This window comes from Crocuta crocuta, unplaced genomic scaffold, assembly GCF_008692635.1.
Source record: "Crocuta crocuta isolate KB4526 unplaced genomic scaffold, BGI_CrCroc_1.0 scaffold328, whole genome shotgun sequence".
Taxonomy (NCBI): domain Eukaryota; kingdom Metazoa; phylum Chordata; class Mammalia; order Carnivora; family Hyaenidae; genus Crocuta; species Crocuta crocuta.
In genome coordinates, this window is record NW_027529645.1 from 1,527,465 (window position 1) to 1,550,581 (window position 23,117).

Consider the following 23,117-nt stretch of genomic DNA (forward strand, 5'->3'; position numbering starts at 1 on the left):
TATTGGTTATTATGTCCTCAGATTTACATATGAAGATTATAGATGCAGAGTGGTTAAGTGATTAAATGATTTGCTCAAAATCACAAAATGATTAAGGTGACAAAGCTAAAATAGACCCCTCCAGCTCTTTTTGTCGCATTTGAATCAGGGAAGGCCTGGAACAGACACCACATTCCTGAGAATCAACATCAATGAATGTCTTTCTGCATCTCCTAATGTGTGCAAGTCATAAATATCCAAGTTTTGATAGTAACCCAAAGAAGAAACAAGCAAATGATAATCTTTTCCTTCTATTAAACTTGTCTGGCTGGACTCACCCCTCCCTTTTCCATCATCTCTCTGCTTAAGGAATTTATGGAGATATTTCAGACTATATTCCATTACCTAGAAAGATTCTTTTTTTAAAAAATATTTTTATTTATTTCTAGGAGAGAGAGAGAGCGTGAGCAGGGGAGGGTCAGAGAGAGAGGGAGATACAGGGTCCGAAACAGGCTCCAGGCTCTGAGCTGGCAGTCAGCACAGAGCCCGACACGGGGCCCGAACCCACGAACCGCGAGATCATGACCTAAGCGAAAGTTGGACGCTTAACCGACTAAGCCACCCAGGTGCCCCCATTACCTAGAAAGATTCTAATGGCTCAGCTGGTGCTGGTAGTAAGAAATGCAAGGAGAACAAAAGATAAAGTTTATAAACCTCTTCTGTGCTGATGTTTCTGGACTGCAAAACCACAACGTGACATTTATGGGTCTCATGTCGAATTTCATCTCATGTTGAATTTTACCCTTATATAGAGGAATGAGGAAGAGGTGACCTGGAAGTCAAGAACAGAACCCCAAGAAAGATGGCAATTTTGGCAATTTGGGCAGCACTTCTGCCTCCTAATTCATGCCAAAGGATCTGTCCATAGCCCCACACTGACAACCCTCAAGGAGGCTGCCAAATTAAGGAACGCTAAGGCTGCTGAATGGTCCAAGAGAATAATGACAAATAGACTAATGAAGCTTTAGAATGTTTTCTTGATTTTTTACTGAGTGAGCCAATGGAGACTTACTTTGCCATCATGGCAGTTTTGCAGCCGTAATGTGAATATCTTCACAGTAATATTCTATACCCCTAGAGTTCTCTTCATACTTTTTAGGCACCTTTGCAGTGGGGTATGTCAAGGGAAAAGAGGGGCTCGGAAGTCAGTCCCAGGAATTATTTATGCTTAAAAGTTTAATTTCCAATGCCATGTTTCTCCAATATAAATCATCCTGTTCCAGTGAGAGAACTAGTTATATACCCTTTTCAAATATGTTTTCCCAACTAATGATCCTACGTGGCTTAAAATTATACTGACAGAAAAACAACTGCGGTGGCTTTTAAACTAATGATACAATCCATGGATAATTTCCTCTAAACAGCTCAGAGATGTGAATGAATGAATCATATATCATTGCAGGAAGCAATTTCCCTCAATGGATTCTACCTGATGGAATCACAATGCATTTCAGATTGGGTAAAAGCTTTCCATTGAAATAAGACTCTGAAACTGACTCCAGAGCAAAACCTAAACCCTGAGGGCAGACAGCTGTGAATATATTTAGAACTTTCCCCTTTCTGGGAGCTTTTGTGTTACAAATGTCTCTCTTCTGTGCACAGCTACTTACGTCGGTGAAGGAATCTAATGACATAGGTGGCTTTCAACATTTCTTCCTAAGTCTCATTCCCCTTAATGTGGGTTAGCTTTTTTAATGGGTCACCATCCTGCAATGTCCTAACCACATTGCTCCAGAAGTTTCTTTCTGTCTGATCTGTACTATATCTCAGATGCAGGTGTTCATCGGGAAACTAAGGCACCTTAACAAACCAATGACAGCTTCTGGGATGTTGTGATAGGATATGAAGAGATGCATCCCAGGGCCAGACAGATTTAAAAATAATATAGTATCTTTTGCTCTTTGCTTCTAGCTCTATCATGCCAACATTCTGGTGTGTGTGTGTGTGTGTGTGTGTGTGTGTGAGAGAGAGAGAGAGAGAGAGAGAGAGAGAGAGACTTTCTCCCAACCTGGGGGTGGATCTTAAGTAGGCAATTCTATGTGTCTTTGTTTGCCAAAGTGTTACCTTTGCAAACACTTGTTTCTACGGCTTTTCTGGGAGAGGANTGGGGGTGGATCTTAAGTAGGCAATCCTATGTGTCTTTGTTTGCCAAAGTGTTACCTTTGCAAACACTTGTTTCTACGGCTTTTCTGGGAGAGGAATAATCAAACAATTTGAAACTCAAGGAATATAAATGAATTACACAAAATCAAGCCCACATTGGCTCAGAGTCTAGTATATAAGTCTTCTAATGCTCCTTTACAACGTACCTGCACAATTATATCTGATATCATACTCCTGCCATCATGATGTTTACATTGTCTCTTCAAAGAGACCACGGCCACCTTATGGACAGAGAGGGTGCTTTAGTGTTACCACTCCCCTTACACAGAGTTGTTTCCGCTCCTAGTTGATGTTTGATGCATTGCAGAATAGCTATGTTCAATATAGACTTAGGACAGGTGGAAGGAGTTTTATGTGACATAGTTCCTTTTAACCACCTGACTCATAGGTTCTGGGAGCATTTGGAGCGTATAATAGATTTGGCCTATAGTATGGAACTAGAGCTTAGGGTGAGACATCATAAAATCTGAGCTCGGGTCCTTTCTCTGACACTTAACTGGTTAAAGATCTTAAATGACTTCATCAACTGAATGGGGATAACATCTGTTCCAATGCCCCACTAGGCTGCTGTGAGGATGCAGGAGATCAGGAATGCAAACACTGCTTAGTGTCACACAAATGCCTAAGCATCGTTATGGACACAATGCCGTGGCGCTCTCTGGGACTTTGGAATAACCATAGGGATAATTACACGGTATAGGAAAGAAAAGAGACACAGTAAAGGTAGGAGTCAGTAAAAAAGATTGATGGACACCTGCTGTCCTATAAATTTATAAGGAGATTTTTAAAAAGGATTTGAAATAACCAGCATCCTTCCACACACACTTGTTTAACAATTACTGTAATCCAGGCACTTTCACACATTGTATTAATCATGATAATAATGATAAAAGCCACCATTTATTAAAAGCTTATTATGCACCAGGCCCCACAGCAAGACATGTAATAGGTGTAGTCATCACTGAGAGGACTTGATATTATTATTCCTATTTTACAAATGAAATTAGGACTTAAGTTCTGAATCTGTCCTAAGGCCATCCAGCTAATGAGGGACAGAAAGAAAGAAAGTCGTGAAGGCGTGGAGTCTGGGATCAGCAACCGCCTCTGTTATATCCTGGCTGCCTCCCTCATCTTGTAGCTTTATGTTCTATGCCACCAGGCTCATCCCCATGTTAAACTGGTTCTTTACAGCATGTGGCATTATGGACATTAGTTCAGAGGCCCTGCTGCTGCTGCTGCTGCTGCTGCTGCTGTGTCATATCAGACAGGGTCAGACTCTACAGCTAGTTCTCTGGAAGGTGCATGGCCTCTTCCTTGGCTAACTCCTGGTAAGACTGTTAACTGCAAGATCAACATTGCATTTCACCCAATCCTAGGAGACTGTAAATAACAGATGGTAAGGTAATCGCATCCAGAGAATGGAGATAAACAAAGATGACACAGGCAGATCTTAGCCATCCAGATAGGAGGATCTGAAGTCTAGGGATCAGTGTATTTGGAAAACAAGCACTGCCCAGTCGCCAGGGGGCACCCAAGTGAAACCTGGGGCCATGTTGAGAGGCTGCTGAACCAGCCCTAGATTACTGTCTGCTCGGTAGAATGACCTGCTCTTAGAGCCAGTGAGAGGCAAGTAGGTGACCCCTTTCCATGACTGGGACAAAGCTAGGCCCCCAACAAGCCCTTACATGGAGAAGAACTTGGGCCAGATATGTATTTGGCAGACATTTCTAGACTGCATGGGTGTTTCTTAGACTCCATAGAGTTGTACACTCCAGGGTAATTCAGATTTTGGCACCAGTGCTCAGGCCTAAAGGAGTCAATGGAAAGATAAATAAATGACCTCCTTCTGATGTGAGTAATGGGATGCCAGACCTTTCGCAGTGACACAAAGCCTGCCCCCAGACACATGCCCCAGGCCTGAGGAATCTTAGGTCTCCCTTTCCCCTAAAGTTAAAAGCAAACAAACAAATGAATCCAGATTGCACCCCAGTGCAATATTTCTGTGGTGCACCCCAGATTGCACTCCACTGTATATTTCAAAGGAAGTGAAAGCCTCTGCCCTTTTATTCAGAGCTTGACATGCTTCATGTTTCTTGCATCCACTGCTCTAATTTCTTTGCAGGACAGACACCACCCTTGAGGAGGGTAGTCGTGATCTTTATAAAGTATTTTCCTTTTCCTTTTTATTTATTTTTTGTGTTTTAGAGAGAGAGACTGAGAGCAGGGGAGAGGGGCAGAGGGAGAGAGAGTGAATCTTAAGCAAGAGCCATGCTCAGTGCAGAGCCTGATGTGGGGCTCAATCCCATGCCTGAGATCACGTTTGAGCTGAAATCAAGAGTTGGACACTCAACCCACTGAGCCACCCAGGTGCCCCTATAAAGTATTTCTAAACAAGGGGACCTTGTGGCTAATTAATCCTGTGTATAGCAGGCAGCTACATCTCAATTCTCATCCTACTCAGAGGGCAACATCACAATCCTCATTTTTCCTGGCCTTTGGTTGCCTTTGAATGAAAAATCAGCTTATTTCAGAATCATCCCTAAACTTCCAGCCCAAATGGGAGTTTCAGGGAGACCCACTGCCTTTATGAGTTATTGCCATTGATTTAGCACTGTTACGTTCACTGATGGAAGATTGCAAGCTCTGTGCTGGGGGGATAAAGAGAGCCAAGTTCTCATCCCAGCCCTTCTACAAACTGTTAGTTTGTGCTGTTTAACCTGTCTGGATCTCGGTGTACTCATCTGCACCATGTGAGGGCTAGCTCTAATCCTCCTATAATAGGCTGTGAGGCTATCAAGCATAAATGAGCATTCATGTGCATATCATTAAAGCATTTAGAAACATGGATGTGGATAGCATTAGTGAAGTTTAGCTACCATCTTTTTTTGTTGTTGTTGTTCCAGATGCCTAATAGGTATTTAATGTGAAAGTAATATTATTTCTACCATAAACTACTCCTGGGCTTTCTGTATACCATTGAAAGATAATGGTCATCTTTGAATTATGACTCAAATATAATATGTTTGTATATCATTCCCTTCTTAGTTTATTGCTTATTGTTATTTTTGGTATCATATAGGCTATAAAGACTGTTGTAAGTTACTCACCCCCTTGGGTATGATGGAATACTGCCCCATCCTCTTCCTTTTTCAGTTTCTGCTACCATGCCATGACCAGGAACATCCCCCACCCAGTCCCTCACAACTGGTTGTCAGGACAACCAAGCCCTCCCATAATGCATCCTTTGGTTCTTTAGTGAGAGAGAGCACAGGCTCTAGTCTGAACCAATACGTTCTTATATAAAGTGCTCTGGGGGAAAAATAGCTCTAAAGTGCTCTTTGAACACAAGGCATTAGAATGACTGATGAATATAGCCCCCCTCATTGTTATGCCTCCACAGGAAAAATTGTGACACTTATACTGAAAAAGAAGCACAAGACAGCATGAAATCACCCTTTGTGCAGAATTTCACCCATTGTAAAAAGTGTTTGAAACAGCCCAGACCTGAGTGCGAGCACTTGCCAGGATAATGGATTACACTGTATCCTGGGGGAAAGAGGCAGGAATCCAATGTGGGATTTATGTCCTGTGTCCTGGGATTGCTTCACTCCCATGATCTCCCTTGTCTTAAGCCACATGCCTGGGAGACAGGCTCTGTGTGTACTTTTGTCCCAAACTATGTCTTCCTCTTAGACACAGATTCCTTCACTGTTAAAGGCTTACACTGTTGTTTCTCTGTGTCTCTTCACCCTGACTAGACTGTACACCTTTGAGGTCACTGACTATCCATTCTGCATTTCTCATTTCCGTCTTTGGCTCAAGAAGGATGCCTGAAGGGTGCCAAAGTAGACACTCATAAATACATACTGAATGAGTTAATGAATGGATGAACATATAGACTGGTGGATGTGTCAGTGAATCCTACTCTTATTTTATTGGTTAAATTTAAAAAATGTGAAATATTGAATACACAAAAAAGTATAAAGACAAATATGATAAATAACTGTGGATCCACCACTCTGACTCACACTATGAATGCCTCATGCCTCTATTCCCCTGTCTCCTTCTCAGGAGATTACTGAACTTACATCTTTATTCTTTATATCTTTACTATATTTGTATGGATCCCTAAGAAAAACTATATTATTTTTTGTTTGTTTTAAAAATTTATAAAATATTGTTGTATTTATATCCTTCATAACCTTGCATTTATAATAAAATATGTTTGTTGATGCATGTGTATGCATTTGTATGCATGTTGATACACAACATTTAAAAAAAAATTTTATTATTATTGGGGCGCCTGGGTGGCTTAGTCGGTTAAGCGTCCGACTTTCGCTTAGGTCATGATCTCGCGGTTNATTAAAAAATTTATTAGTATTTTTTAATTTTATATGTCTTTATTTTGAGACAGAGAGACAGAGTGTGAGCGGGGGAGGGACAGAGAGAGAGGGAATCAGAATCTGAAGCAGACTCCAGGCTCTGAGCCAAAAGCATAGAGCCCAATGCGGGGTTCCAACCCATGGACCACGAGATCATGACCTGAGCCAAAGTCGGCAGCCCAACCGACTAAGCCACCCAGGCACCCCTTTTATTCTTTTTTTAAATGTTTATTTATTTATTTTGAGAGAGAGAAAGAGAGAACAGGCAGAGAGAAAGGAGAAAGAGAATCCCAAGTAGGCTCTGCACTGACATGAGGCTTACTTGATCTCACAAACCACGAGATCATGACCAGAGGTGAAATCAGGAGTCGGATGCTTAACTGACTTGAGCTGCCCAGGTGCCCTGGTACACGTCATTCTTATTCAGCCATCTTTGATGAACAGCATTGCACTGTGTGACTATGTCATAATAATGTATCCATGCTCATGTTTGTGTAATCACAGTCTTACCCATGTCTCCTTGGGCATCTGTGGATAGGATTCTGCAGTCCCCGAGGAACAGAATTGCTGGGTCAACAAAGATGCATATTCTAAAATTTACCAGGATTGTGGGATAAGGATCCAAAGCGGTTGTACCAATTTATCCTTCCATGGATCTGCATTTATAAAACTTCAGATTTCCAATATTAATGCTTTCTTCCTTGGGTGTTGACTTCTGCAAGAGGGTACTTTCTGTGTCAAACTTGCCTGAGGGCCTCTGAGATATGCCAATGCCTGTCCAAGGGCTAGGGCTATGCCCACAGGGGTCTGGGTGGTGTGCTAGTGTGCTGCCTCAGTGTCTTAAGCATTGGAGTTCTTTCCTCCTGACCTTCACTGTCTACAGCCAACTTACTGCTAACACAGTTTCCACCAAAAGAGAAGGTTGTCTTTAATGGCAAAGAAAGAGTTCGCTTCATCTAAATGTCACCTGTGTTAACAGGACTACATTTGATCCCTTTCATACGTCTCCCTGTGTCTGACATCTGTGATATGCCATTATATTGTGTTGTGGGATCCTGGCACCTAGGGTGACAGCGTTGCTGCTAGAATTCTGTGGTTTTGGTAACAATAGATTTCAGCTTAATGCCTTCTAACTACAATTTATTAAATACCATAATGCTTCAGAATAGAGGGTATTGAATCAGACTGTGTCATATTTGGATCATATTTCAAAAGGGAAACATGTTAGGTGAGCATGTACATAAAGATTTGCTGCCTGAAGTATCCCACCATGATTTGGAGTAGAGGTGTTTTTTCCCTTTCTGATACTTACTTTTCCCTTCAAATGTGATGAAGATTTATAGGGGGCCTAAACACTTAAAAAAACACTTTTCGATGTTTATACTTGGCCTTATATTTTCAATTAGGATTTGAAGTGGCTAGTATATTTTCTGTTTCACTTGTTTCTAATGTTAACTTTAAACTAATGTTAACTCTTAAAAACTAAAATACATATAAAAAGTGTACCAGTAATAAGCCTAAACTCTGATGCCATTTTGTAAAGTAAATGCCTTCCTGCAAGAGCAGTCAGATCAAGAAGCAGAATGTGACCAGTACCTCAACCCCCTTCCTGCTCTCCTTCATTCATCCCCTTCACCCCCAGGGTAATCACTATTTGTTTATTTTTTTCCTCCATATATGTATTCCCTAAACCAAACCACCACTTTGAAACATGTATTCAGCAAGAGCCAGAAAGATGAAATGACTCATTCAAGGTCACACCAAGAGCTCATGAAGAACAAGGCCTGGAATTCCAGCCTCTTGGCCCCACCCAATGTCCTCTCTGGAATGGTTTACTGTAACTGATCTTTCTCTTTTTCTTTTTTTCCTTTTTTCACTGAAATGAGTCAAGAAATGCAGTGACCCACTGAAGGATGCACTTTCTTTGTGCACTATGCAGTTTACCCACATTGGGTTCCCCTGTCCACTAGCATCTGTGTATTTCTAGAATTTTATGCCTGTCACACATGGGGAGCCAAACTTATATTTGGACATATGTAAGTTTCAGGATCTTATGAACAGAGGGTAAGATTTGAAGAACAATGCATGAAGTATTTACTACCCAGCACTCTTCTGATGGAAATAACCAATTAGGCAGCATATCAGCACTCTATGCCCTCTCTCTGAGAGAGAAATGAAGGGAAATAGTCAAGTTCACATCAGTTATGCAACCCAACACTTAACAACTGTCTGGGTATGCACTGGAATCTGATCATATTCAATGCATACTAATTTTACTTATCTGGATTAAAAACACTTTCCTTGACAATGGTCCTTGGATTTTAACTGGGCTTTCAGAGTAGCATGGTGTAGTAGAAAGAGCTTGAAATTGTAAGTCAGATATATCAGTCTTCTTCCCAGTTTTCCTGTGGAGGAGCAGTGTGGCCAAGTCACCTCCACTTGCTAAGCCTTGTTCTGCATCTGTAAAATGTGGAGAATAAAGTAGCATTTGTGATAATGTATGTGAATTATTTGGCACAGACTCTAGCACCCAAAGAGCTCTCCATAGATGGTAACTGACTCCTTACTAACCTTATCCAGGGGTCAGCAATATCCTTTTTAGCATCTGTTTCATTGATGACAATATTATTTGGTATTTTTTTTAAGTTTACTTATTTTGATTTGTATTTCACTGGTGATGAGTGATGAGCATTGTTTCTTGTGTCTGTTGGCCATCTGGATGTCTTCTTTGGAAAAGTGTCTATTCGTTCCTTCTTCCCATTTCTTCACTGGATTATTTGCTGTGTCTGGAGTTTGGTGAGTTCTTTATAGATTTTGGACACTAGCGTTTTATCCGAAATGTATTTGCAAATATTTTTTCCCATTCTATTGCTTGCCTTTTAGTTTTGTTGGTTGTCTCCTTTGCCATGCAGAAGCTTTTTATCTTGATGAGGTCCCAGTAGTTTATTTTGCTTTTATTCCCTTGCCTTTGGAGATGTATCAAGTAAGAAATTGTTGTGGCTGAGGTCAAAGAGGTTGTTGCCTGCTTTCTCCTCTAGGGTTTTGATGGTTTCCTGTGTCATATTTAGGCCTTTCTTCATCCATTTTGAGTTTATTTTTGTGTATGGTGTAAGAAAGTGGTCTAGTTTCATTCTTCTGCATGTTGCTGTCCAGTTCTCCCAGCACCGTCTGTTAAAGAGACTGTCTTTTTCCATTTGATACTCTTTCCTGCTTTGCCTAAGATTAGTTGGTCATACATTTGTGGGTCCAATTCTGGGCTCTCTATTCTATTCATTGGTCTATATATCGACTTTTGTGCCAATAATTATATTTTTTAAAATTTTATATTTTATAAAAGTTTATTTTGAGAGAGACAGAGGCAGAGAGACAGAGAGAGAGAGAGAGAGAGCTCATAAGCTGGGGAGGGGCAGACAGAGAAGGAGAGAGAGAATCCCAAGCAGGCTCTATGTTGTCAGCAGGGAGCCCAATGCAGGACTTGATCTCACTAATGATAAGATTGTGATCTGAGCCAAAATCAAGACTCTGATGCTTAACCGACTGAGCCACCCAGGCATCCCTATTTGGTATTCAATAGATAATAATAGTTTTTAAAAAGTATATGGCAAGAACTCTTTCTCATATTCAAAAAAAGACTCAGCTGAACTTTCGTATAAGAAAGATATGTCTGGCTATCTCTGGAAACATCCCTCTCTCCTCATCTCAGGGATTAGCAGATGTTCTGTGGAGGAATTGAACTTCCTTAGCCCATGTGATTGAGAGGTTTAATTTTACTTTATTCTGATATCAAAGGTTAGGGGGCTCCCAGGCCCCATCTGTATAATCAGGTAGGAAGATAATTATAATATAAAGTGGGAACCTTGATAAAGGAAGGGCAGGGTCCTAGGGTAGCACAGAGGAGGGTGACTAGTGTAATTTGGGGAGTGGGAGACTGGAGCGGGGTAATTGGGGGGCCTTTCCAGAAGAAATGATGTTAATCTGAGGCCTGAAGATAAGTAAGAGCTTCCTCTTTTATGATAATCCATGAATACACACACATATGCATGCACACACACATTATGCACATATGTGAAAACACACACACACACACACACACACGCACACACACACACACACACATCATCCCACACAGGAAACCAGGGCCTCAGCCACAAAGGCTCCTCATTCCTGCCTCGTTTCATAGTGACAAACTCTGCTTGATTTTTGTCAGGAAGTGCTTTTCAGCCCAATTCATTTTCTTTCCAATGCCTAGATAATTATTTGACAGACAATTATTATACATGTTAAATAAATAATTTATTTTCTAGACAAATCTCAGGCTTTAAGTGTTTTTTAAGTTGATAATTTTAAGGAAGCAACTGGAATTAGGGAAATGTCCTCACTGGTTAGTAATTCTTTAATGTAGGACGTATAAAATAGATTTTAAAAGAGGGAAATAAAAAAGAGGTTACTAACAGTTTTATTGGATCAAATGAAAGTTTCAAGTTCTGTTGGAGAACAATAAAGATTAGGAAGATTCCTAATAGGAATCGGTTTTCTGTACTTGCATGTCTATTTTAACAGGGATAAATAATGAATTTGTGGGAAAAGTGTCATCTAGCTGGATTCTCACAAATGACCCCTGTGCAGCTTTAAGTTGGGCTTGGACTGCATTTAGCAAAAAACAGGTGCCTCATATTCATATCAAAGTTTGAGAAGTGCTGCACCAAGCAGCCTTTGTCCCAGAATGGCTTTGTTCATGCCATTCCCATTAACCACACATGGCTTCCACCCGTCCCTGCCTGTGAATATCTATATGCTCTATAACACAAAGGAGACAGAGTAGATTTTATGCTTCTACCCCCCAACATGAAACCTTCTTTGATCAACCACATCCCTTTTCTGAAGCACGTATTTGTGAACCATTTGGGTAGCACTGAGCAGAGGGTATCATCCTGACCATGACTTGCCATATCCCCTCCCCCACAGGAGAGGTGTCAAGTGCAATGGCTAGTTTCATGAGCACTAACACCAGATTTCTGGGGTTCCTATCCCAGCAGCTCTACTCACTAGTCAGTGACCTTGAGCAGGTTACTTAACCTCTCTGAGTCTCAGTTTCCTCACATGTAAAATAGTGATGAATAATAGCACTTCTCTTCTGGATTGCTGTGGGAATCGATGAATACGTGTAGGTCATTTAGAACAGTGCACTTACATAGGCACTCAAGAAATGACACTTTGGCATTACTGAGGGCAGATTAAAATCCCACCCAGCACCTGATATAGTACCTAACACACAAAAAATTAACAGATTAAATGATGTGGCAACAAACACTCACCTCACTAGCTACAGAATGTTAGTTCTTATTTTATGTCCACAAATGACCCATAAAGACTATCAGACCCATCCCATCTGGGAACTGTTAGTGGGTGTTTGTCTTAGAGAAACTTCCAGTTATTTACATTGCAGGGTGTAAACTTCTGGAGAAGGAAAACAAAGACAACAGCCACAAAAAAGCCAGGGTCTATTTCGTTCCTGCACTTGGATGCCAACATTTTAAATCTTTTATTTGTGGACACATCGGTTCAGCAGTACTTGAACAAAGCCATTCGATCCTCTGGTTCTTTAAACAACTACCATGTTATTGCCTTCCTGTCCCCTGACTAACCCTGAAGTCCTTTGAAATACCCACAAATGGAATAAAGTGTGCATTTTAAGTTATCTTTTTTATCCATGGGGTTTACAATTGCAGCCAGTACCTTAATCCTGACTTGGGGAATTATATCTGAAGGAGAGGATGCAATTTCATTTCCTTCCCCTCTGGGAAAGACTATTTTTCCATTCACTGAACTGAAGACTGTAAAGATCAGGAATCATTCACTCCAGGGCCTTTAGGGGTAGAAAGGCTGTAATGGTTTTCTTACAGATCATATGAAGCTTAGAGACACTTCTACATCCTGTCCTGGAATCGAGACAGAGTGGTTGTAAAGGGAGATAGAAAGTTCTGATACTTTGCTTGAAAGTTGTGAATATCCATATCAATAAGGTTCTATTACATTTATTCTTTATTATTACTACTGGCCAATAGTGCTTATTTATGTCATTTGCTTAGAATGGTGTGTGGCACAAAATAAGAACCTTATAAGGCTTGGCTAGTTTCTCTCTAAATGACACAATTACCTGGTACTTCATTTTTTAAAATATTCCATAATGTAACATATTCATAATAACATTTATTTTACTTTTTGTTTTCTTTCAAAACTATTTATGAAGAGGAAAAAATAATAATGTATTTAAAGAGGAAACTTAGACTCAGATAGATAGTTGGACAAACTGGTTTTCTGTCTTCGGTGCCAGCACTTTCCACAAAGAAATTCACTTCCAAGTGTTGGGTGGGTTCAATTATTAATTTTCTTATTTTCCTGAGAATGGTGTTTTCTTTAACTGATACTCATGTCCCTAGCACACCAGGAAATAAATCATTTGGAGGCACAAATCTTCTTCTCAAAAGTGCTAATACTAATACTAAATGTAATCAATGTCTCACAGCAACAGATCTAAAGATGAAAAGTCAGTTTGCTCTTGAGTCAGTGTCCCCGGTGAGTGGTCTACCTGTGCACTTACAACACATGAGGATGCCCACGGTAGGCACATTGGTGATGGCGGTGGTGGCAGCAGCCCACCATGGTTGAGCTGCTAACCTTCTGACAACATTTACTTGTGTTTTGTATACAAACTTCTATATCAGTTGTTCCTAAAATATTTCAGAAACCTTCAAAGGTGTCATCTAGTGTTATAACCCCCCTTTTATTGTGGTCACGATGGAAGAAGCTTGGATGTCACACATTTAAGGGACAAAAATCCTGGTGGACTTGGGTGAAGTTTTGTTCATGACTTACTGTGGCAGTTACTACTACTTCCATTCCCAACAACTATGAGTTCAGTGGTTTGTGTGGATGTAATACTGTCTACTTCAAAAGTGCCTTTCTGTGACCACTGACCTGCATTCCGTTTGCACAATAGCATTATGCATTAGGCATCTCTCCTCCTGCAGGTATGGGTATTGAGGCCATTGGGATTAAGTGATTTGGCTGCAGAGTGGACTTCTGGTCTGCTCTTTCCCCCACCACAAGGACCAAATGACCAGGACGGTGAAACAATGTGGCACTATGCTGGTACCAGGAGGAGCATGCCATTGCAAGTAGGAGATGTGCATCCTTACCTTAGACTGACTGACTTTTTCTGTGAGATCTTGTAGTCAAGTCACTCCACTCCCTGGGCCTAGTTTTGTGAAGAGTGCAGGGGTTAGATATACACCCCCCTCTCCTCCTTTCTTATCACTCTGAGGCTCAGAAAAAACACACTGAATGTTTCAGGAGTGTGCATCCTTTCTCTAGCTAATGCACAGCAGAGATTTGGAAAAGTGGAGGAAGAAGGGAGAAAAACCAGAGTCTCCAGTGACCCCTAATGACACAGTCTCACATACCTCTGAATCCTCCTGACACATTTCTTAGGAACCGAGATGTGTCTGTGTTGCTGAGAAGCATGACTACCAATCATTAGCTCATATTTGGTGGGTGTCCACAAGAAACAGAATTATAGACCTTGAAGGGCATCTGGTCTACAGGCTAGGTGAGGAACCTGAGGCTCAGAGCCCAAGAGGGTTTCCTGAGTTCACATGGTGAAGCTGGCATGAAATTGGTGATGCTATCCACCACACTTCCAGGACAACATATTAGCAGTGAAGTTAAGTCTTGGTTCACTACTGGGTCTTCTCTTCAGGAGATTAGAATTAGAGCTCTCGTTTGCTACTATATTCTGTCTCCAGCACAGAAACTATAAAGGTGGGTGCCATGGAAATAGTGGTTGAATAGTTGAATAAATGAATAAATTGATGAAAAAATAGTTGAACAGAAGGATGCACAATTTAGATAAATCTCGTTCCATGTCCACAGACAGCCTACACATCTTCCCTGTTCCAGCCTCATCATGTAAACTGTGATGGTGAAATGATCCAGGCAAAAGAGTGTAGCTAGGTCTATACTAGCCTATTTCTGTCATTAAAAAACAAACTCATGGGGCACCTGGTGGCTCAGTGGGTTAAGTGTCTGACTCTTGATTTCAGCTCAGATCATGATGTCTCTGTGGGTCATGAGCTCATGAGTTTGAGCCCTGTGTCGGGCTCTGCGTTAATAGTGCGGAACCTCTCAACGATAGCTAAAACATGGAAAGAGCCTAAGTGTCCATCAACGGACGAATGGATCAAGAAGATGTGGTTTATCTATACCATGGAATACTACATGGCAATGAGAAACAATGAAATCTGGCCATGTGTAGCAACATGGATGGACCTTGAGGGTGTTATGCTGAGCGAAATAAGTCAGGCAGAGAAGGACAAATATCATATGTTTGCATGTATAGGAGGATTAGGAGGAACTTGACTGAGGACCACGGGGGAGAAGAAGGGGGGAAGTGGTGGGGGAAAGGGAGAGAGGCAAACCATGAGAGACNATTTTTATTTTCCATTCTGTCTGTAGCCATAGTTTCTTTGATGTCCCCTATGTTTTTTTCAAGCCCAGCTATTAATTTTACCATTATTATTCTAAAATCTTGTTCAGTTATGCTGCTGATATCTGTTTTGAGCAGTTCATTAGCTGTCATTTCTTCTTGGAGTTTCTTTGGTGGAGTGTTCTTTCATTTGTCATTTTAGTTAGCTCTCTGACTCTTGTTAGTTTTAATGACCTGTTATGCTCTCTGCACCTATGAGCGCTGCTGTATCCAAGAAGACTCTGACTGTCCAGGACCTATCCTTTCAGAGAGTGTTTTTTGAATGGTATCTCTTGGTCTCTCTTGTTGGGACCTTGGTTATTTTATTTTCCTATTCATAATGATATTTGGGACTCTCCACCTTGTGTACTCTGGCTTGTTTCTTGAGGTAGCCATTAGAAGGCTGTCTCAGTGGATTCTGCGTCCTTTTTCTCCCAATCTCTTAGGTTTTCTAAGGTTTCCAATGGCTTCAGACCTTTTCCGTGTGAGGTATGGGCACGAGTGCAAGTACGGAGCTCCTTACTTCTCCGCCATCTTGCCCCTCCCCCCTCCACATCTACTCTTATACCCCATCTCATTCTCCACACTGTGGTTGTATCAGAGGAAGAGCTCTTCTTTCTTTTTTTTATTGAAGTTTAGTTGACACACAGTGTCACATTAGTTTCAGGTGAGCAACATAGCGAGCCAAGAAGTGCACACATTATGCTAGGCTACACCTAGGTGTAGCTCCCATCTGTCCCCAAGCATCACTAATACAACACTACTGACTATATTCCCTGGGCTGTAGCTTGCATCCCTCTGACTTGTTTATTCCGTAATTGGAGGTGTGTCTATCCCACTCCCCTTTATTCCTTTTCGTCCACCCCTTCAAATCCCTCCCCTCTTGCACCCACAAGTTTGTTCTCTCTATTTATGGGTCTGTTTCTGCTTTTTGGTTGTTTGCTTATTTATTCATTTGTTTTTCTAGATTCCACATATAAGTGAAATCATATGGCATTTGTCTTTCAGAAGAAAAGCCCTTCTTTTTTTTAAAAATTTTTTTTATGTCTTTATTTTGAGAGACAGATAGAGAGTGAGCAGGGGAGCATCAGAGAGAGAGGGAGACACAGAATCTGAAGCAGGCTCCAGGCTCTGAGCTGTCAGAACAGAGCCTGACACGGGGCTTGAACCCACCTACAGTGTGATCATGACCTGAGCTGAAGTCAGACGCTTAACCAACTGAGCCACCTAGGCGCCCCTGAAAAGCCCTTCTAATACCCTTCAATGACTGCCTATGGCTCTTAGGATACAATTCCTTGTTATTAGTGTGGCAGTGAGTAGAACGTGGCCAAGGATTAATTTTCCTACTTTCCCAAGAACAATTTGTCTTCCTTGGCTAATGACCATGTCCACGGTACATGTCAGGGCCAAACCACTTTGAACTACCAATCTCCCTTTCAAAATGCCAATGGAAAATCTTAATCACCTAGATCACCAGGCCTAAATATCCAAGGTCAGTGAATGTCAGGTCAGTATTCCCAGGTTCATGTTAATTCCATCATACAATACTTATAAGACAAGAAAGCACCCACCTGGAGTCAGGCCAGTGATAAAAGTGAAGGCAGATGCCCTCCATGAATGACGTGCTATTCTGAAGACATTTGTTTTGTATTTTATACATAAATGATCTAATTGTTTCTGGGATATTACTGGATCTGTTAAAGTTATCACTTGGTTCTGCAAAATACACATTACTATGAATAATAGTGAAACAATCTTCTCAAATCAAGCAATACTGTCATATAGATGCCATCTATTCAACAAAGAAAATTTTAGTTGACGCTTATTGCAGTAATCTTTCATGATTTATTATTGGTATTATTACTATTGTCTGATAGTGAATTTTAAAATGTGGGTATAGCATTTTGTAGTTTAAGAGAAGCTTTGTGTATACTATTAACTGTAGGTTAGATTCATATAGCCATACTATATATAGGTTAGTTTAGGAGTCAACAATTTTTTTCTGTAAAGGTACAAATAATAAATATTTTGGCTTTGTGGGTCATATGGTCTCTATGTTAATTGTTATTCAACTTTGCCTTTGTAGTATGAAATCAGCCATAGAAAATAGGTAAATGAACGGGTAAGCCAATAAAACTCTATTTAAAAAAAAACAGTTGTGCACTAGATTTGGCTTGTAGGCTCTTGTTTACCAAACTCTGAGTTATACCATGTAGGGTTTATCATCCTTGATTTTGTAGCTTTGGAGTCTGAGGGTTACACAGTTTTTCTAAGGCCATACAGTGAATTAGTGAAAGAACAAGGAACTGACTCTGTGCCAGTTAGCTCCCAGCCTCGTCTTCACTCTACTGAGCTGTGATGGCCACCTTACACAGAGAGCATGATGATGGGCTGTGTAGCAGAAAGGGTACATCACTACAAGTCTGCAGATCTGGGCTCTGGCCCTAGACTGGCTTCCGTTTCAATGTGTGACCTTAATCAAGTCATTTTAACTCCCTTAGCTTCCGTTGATTGATTAAAGAATAAGGAGATTGATTGAGGAATCTTTCCTCTGGTTTTAAAATGCTGTCTTCTTAAGGTCAGTGATGGGGAAGGAATATTTTATTGTGAAATATTCAAATTCGTTATTATAAAATTTGCAGTATGTATTTACACAGAAGTCATTATTAACCAGCCAACAAATATTTACTCAAGTCTCTTATGCTGTGAAAAGATGGGAGGAACATATGACAGTCTTTAAATGATTTATAGCTGTGAAGAAAAGCAATTTCTAGGACTTATAGAAAATGAGTAAACTGTGTAAGAAACTTCTTGGTAGAGATGATAAGTTCCTCTGGATTTCTGAGGACAGACATAAGTGAGAGCAGGAGCTGAAGGAGACAACCACGTGTAGGTGGAGAAGAGGCTCTGGATTTAGAGGATGGGTAGCAGAGGGTGGGAAGAGAGGCACTCTAAGGCTGATGGGGGCAGGTGTATAGGCCCATGTAAAGAAGTTGCTCACATGTGTCATAGTGGCTCAGTGAGTTTGATAAGGCTAGGTGGTGTGCATTGGGGAAACATGGGAAGTACGGATCTTGAATCTCTTTGTTGACAGTTGGAGTAGAGCACCATTTGAAAAAAAAAATACCGCACGAAAAACTTCAACTTTGCCATTTATTATAGACGGGGCTTTGCTCTATTAGTGCCCATCCAGGAGGTTTGTCTGGATTTCATCCTATTTTGAGCCACATAATGAGGCACCTCCCGTAGAGTAGCTGACCATTCATGATTATTTCCCCAGGTCTCTTATCTCAAATTCCTCAGAGGAAAAACTGGGCATTCCTGCCCCATGTTTGGTGGTTTGATAAGGAGAAGGCTTCATTCATTCTATCCCTGGAGAGCCTGACTAAGTTAGGAAAGAGATGGCTTCCTTCAGTCTCTTCTAGCTCATTTTATGAAACAAAAAGGCAGTTTAGTAAGGGGCACTTTGGTAATTAAAGCCACTTCTCTTCAGTCACCAACGGTACTTGCTTGCAGTATGGGTGTGACTGGTTTAGGAACCTATGTGTGTCACTATAAGGTCCTCTACTCTGGGTATCCTCTGATTTTCCTGCCAGGCTTCTCAGATGACTCACTGGAGTCAGCTAGAAACATAATTGGTGCCTTACTCTGTGGGAAGTGTTATCACTAGTCCCCAAAGGGAAAAGTTTGGAGTGCGTTGTGAGGAAAACCCCGAGATAAATCTGTCACGTCTATTTAACCAACACATTATATAGCTAAAAGGATGCAAAGTTACCCCGTGCTCTCCAAAGGTGAAGCTAACATTCACTGAACACTTTCTAAAGACCAAGTATTATCCTGGATTTATTTTTCATATGGGGTATAAAAAATATGGATGATGATCACATCCAATCCTGATAGTATTCTTTTTTAAAAAATATTTTATTTTTAAGTAATCTTTACACCCATCATGGTTTCACACTCATAACCTTGAGCTTAAGAGTAGCATGTTCTACTAACTGAGCCAGCCAACACCCCATTTTTAAAAAAGATTTTATTTTATTTCTTAAACATTAAATGTTTACTTTTGAGAGAGAGAGAGAGAGAGAGAGAGAGAGAGAAAACACATGACTGAGGGAGGGGCAGAGAGAGGGAGACAGAGAATCCAGAGCAGGCTCCAAGCTCTGAGCTGTCAGCACAGAGCCTGACATGGGGCTCAAACTCAAGAGCTGTGAGATCATGACCTGAGTCAAAGTCGGACGCTTATCTGACTGAGCCACCCAGGCACCTCCATTTTTTAAAACATTTATTTATTTTTGAGAGGCAGAGAGAGACAGAGCATCAGCAGGGGAGGAGCAGAGAGGGAGGGAGACACAGAATCCACAGCAGGCTGTAGGCTCTGAGCTGTCAGCACAGAGCCTGATGTAGGGCTTGAACCCATGAACCTTGAGATCATGACCTGAGCCAAAGTCAGACACTTAATTAACTGAGCCACTCAGGTGCCTCAGTATTTTATATTTAAGTAATACTTACATCCAACGTGGGGCTTATCCTGATAATATTCTTATATTTCTATCCTCATTGTGTAGATGAGGAAGGAGGCTTGGTCTTGCTCAAGCTTACATACAGGTGACCAGCTGCATAGCATGAGTGCAAAAGATGGCAGTTTGATTCCTGGAATTTCATGATTCATCATTAAGCTAATTCAAAAGTGTGCTGGAAACCATCATGTTCTGACAAATATAGGTTAGGGAATGTAGCCCTAAGATAAGTAGACAGGCAGAGAAATATAGCCTCAAGGTCATGGATGCATTCCTGTTGCCATGGAGATAATGCCAAGAGTGAGGGGTGTATTGGAGGAGAGAGATGGGATATATCACTGAGTTATCACTCTGAGGCTCAGGAAATGAAGGCTTTATTGATTGTGCCCAGGCACACTCAGTTCCCTCTTCCTCTCCCTCACTGCTGTAACTGGGGCAACTGGGGCCAGCATGAAAAAGCCAAAACCCCAGGGAAGCCATCTTCAAGGCTATAGTCTCATTAAACCTCTGCATCTCCCAAAGGCGTTTTTTGAGATACCACATGAGTCTCTTCAGAGAAGCATGGTTACCCATTAGCATGTCACATATGGTTGGAGTTCCAAAGATGGGGGACTTTACCCCTTCCAGACAAGCCCTTCCAACTGCAAAGGCTCTGTGTGTTCTGAGATGAATTGGAAAGGAGGTGCCATTAGAAGAAAGTAGATAAGGGGCACCTGGAAGACCAGTTGGTTGAGATTCCGACTTCAGCTCAGGTCATGGTCTCATGGTCCGTGGGTTCGAGTCCCTCATCAGGCTCTGTGCTAACAGCTCAGAGCATGGAGCCTGCTTCGGATTCTGTGTCTCTGCCGGGAGCCACACCGGCCTCTCTGAAGGCAGTCACAGCAAGGAAATGGCAGTGTTTGCAGCTCCTGCCATGAGAAACGAAAACTGGTATCTTTCTGCTACTACTGGCTCATGTTGGAAATGAGGCTGCTGGTATTGACCAGGCCTCACAATATTCCATATCAGACCAATATTCCAAGCACAGATACCTCATAAGGAAAAGCATATTCCTGCCTTTACAAAAGAGAGTTTAGATGAAAACTCATGGGTGGAAGATTGTAAAAAGCCTCTTCCTATGGACCTTGCATATCAAAGACAATTGAGTCTGGCCCTGAGACTAAGAGCCTAATTTAAAGTTAAGGGCAAATATCCACCCACACCCATTGGTTTCTGCTTAGAGCATTTTCTGGCCTTGTATATGCTGATTGCTCCCTGTGAAGGAACCTATTGAGGAACTTCTTTTGTGATTATGAGAGCAAAGGTGTTCCCTGAAAGACCTGTTTTTCTTGATACTTCCACCTTAAATAAACAAGCTGTTGACCCCTGCCCACAGAGAAGTAACTTCACCCTTTTTATGCTGAAAACTTTGTCTGGTATGCTAAAGACACCTTCCTTCCCCATAGGATAGGCATCTAAATCCCCTACCTCAATCACTATTGTAAACGTTATGCATGAGTCTTCTACATATCTATGTTCTGGGAAATTCTTACATATCAAAGAAGTTTGTTATCAGAAACCATTGTCTAAGGCAAATGCCACTTCTGTGTCGTCCCCCAAACACTTAATGATAAAATAAAGTTGAGCCCCAGTCAGAGCAGAGATGCCTGCCTGGTGATCAGATAGAATCTCCGGGGCTCTCTCACTCTCTCGCCGACACTGTCCATCCTTCAGGGACCCCTGGACATGCTGGAGTCGGCCTCCAGCATGTCTCTGTCTCTCTCAAAAATAAATAAACATTGAAGAAAATTAAAAAAAAAAGAAGAAACCAGAAAAGTTGAACCTCCAGAAAATGCTCAAAATTAAATACCCTTTAATGTACTCAACTTATTATTTCAATACAGAGTTAAATGTTAGGTAATGAAAGCAGTGTGTTTATGGACAAGTTATTGATCTTCATAATCCTCAGTTGCCTCACATATAAAATGAGAATACAGGATCTACCTCATTTCTTTCCTGGTGAGGGTCAAATGAGAAAATGCTTACCATTGGGCCCATTGGTATGTACTTTATGTGTAGCTGTTGCTAGGAACCAGTAAAGTGTAGTGGTTACAATACCTATGACTTCTACTAGCTGTGTGACCTTAGCCAAGTTATTGTGTGCCTAAGTGTTCACATCTGTAAAAGATGATTAACATGTGCCATGTGGTGAGCTCTCAATCAACTCAGTAAACACCATTGTCATCATCATCATTGTCATCACATCAAAAATGCATTTTCCCAATCAATGAGGTTCAACCCGAAGACTGGAAGACTGAAGTTTTTGCAATAACAGTATTTTTTGTTTAACTTTTCAAGTAAAAGACAAGACTGTTGCTGGATAGAAAAAGTGTCTTTTCTACCTAAAAATCACAGGACCCTCCTAAGCCATTCCAAAGCGGCTGCTGGCTCCCTAGCTTCCAGATTCCTGGGAGTGCCTCTTGATCTGCTGCTCCCTTTCTCTGACACCCTATTTTGTCAATGCCGACTGAAGCCACCACCTAAAACTTGCAGGGTGACAGGGCTCTCTGGTTATGGCATCTCATATATTTGTTGTATTAATCTTTTGAAAAAATATTTAAAAGTTCCTCAATTATTAACTTTTCCCAAAGTGATATGTGATGGCAAATGTAATATCTATGTGAAGTGTTAGGTGAATTTTATGAAAAAAGATGAGTAATTTGACAGTGTTAAAATTATACTGTCAAAGATTCCATTTTCTCAGAGCCTCCTCTATCCTGGCTTCAGTTCTATAGACTGTTATTAGGATGGTGAGATTTATTTTTTCTTTATTTGCAATATGATGGCCAGTTTTATAGGAATGGTTGCTGTGGCATCCACTTTTCAAAAAGGTGCAAAAATCCATGGCATTACTTATACAGGCAATTATGTACACGATTAGGAAGAATGGTTTGCAACAAAGTGATCAGAGAACAGAATCCCTACCGTGCTGGTTAGGTGTTAAAAAATACATAACAGCCAGTAATTCATTTATTGGCAAGAAGATAGAATGCACCATCTTTGCAAGGAATGGAAGTTTGACCTCTTTTGTGCAACTTTCTGCATTTTGCATTCTCATGCATTCAATAAAGAGCATGCATTATTCACCCTTTAAAGCTCTTTCAAGGTCTTGGGTGGCTTTCCCATATAACCTCAGAAATTTTAAACATAATTCATTACAGACAAATAATGATCTAGCGCTTGGGAACAGGAGACGGGGTCATTTCTGGCTTTTTTCCTTTAATCTGCTACTTGTGTACTGTAAGGCAGTGTGGTTGATTTGCATTTACTTTGGTTCCCCAAATGTTCATCTGTGTTCAGTAGTATGTATTGAATGATTTCAAAGGGTACTTGTTTTACGCTAGGTCCTGGGAACAATGCTCAGGAAACAGAAGATACGTCTCAGGGTATGTTACAAGAGCATTGCAGAATTAAGTCTTGTATTTATGAAGACTTAGAGACTAAAATAAA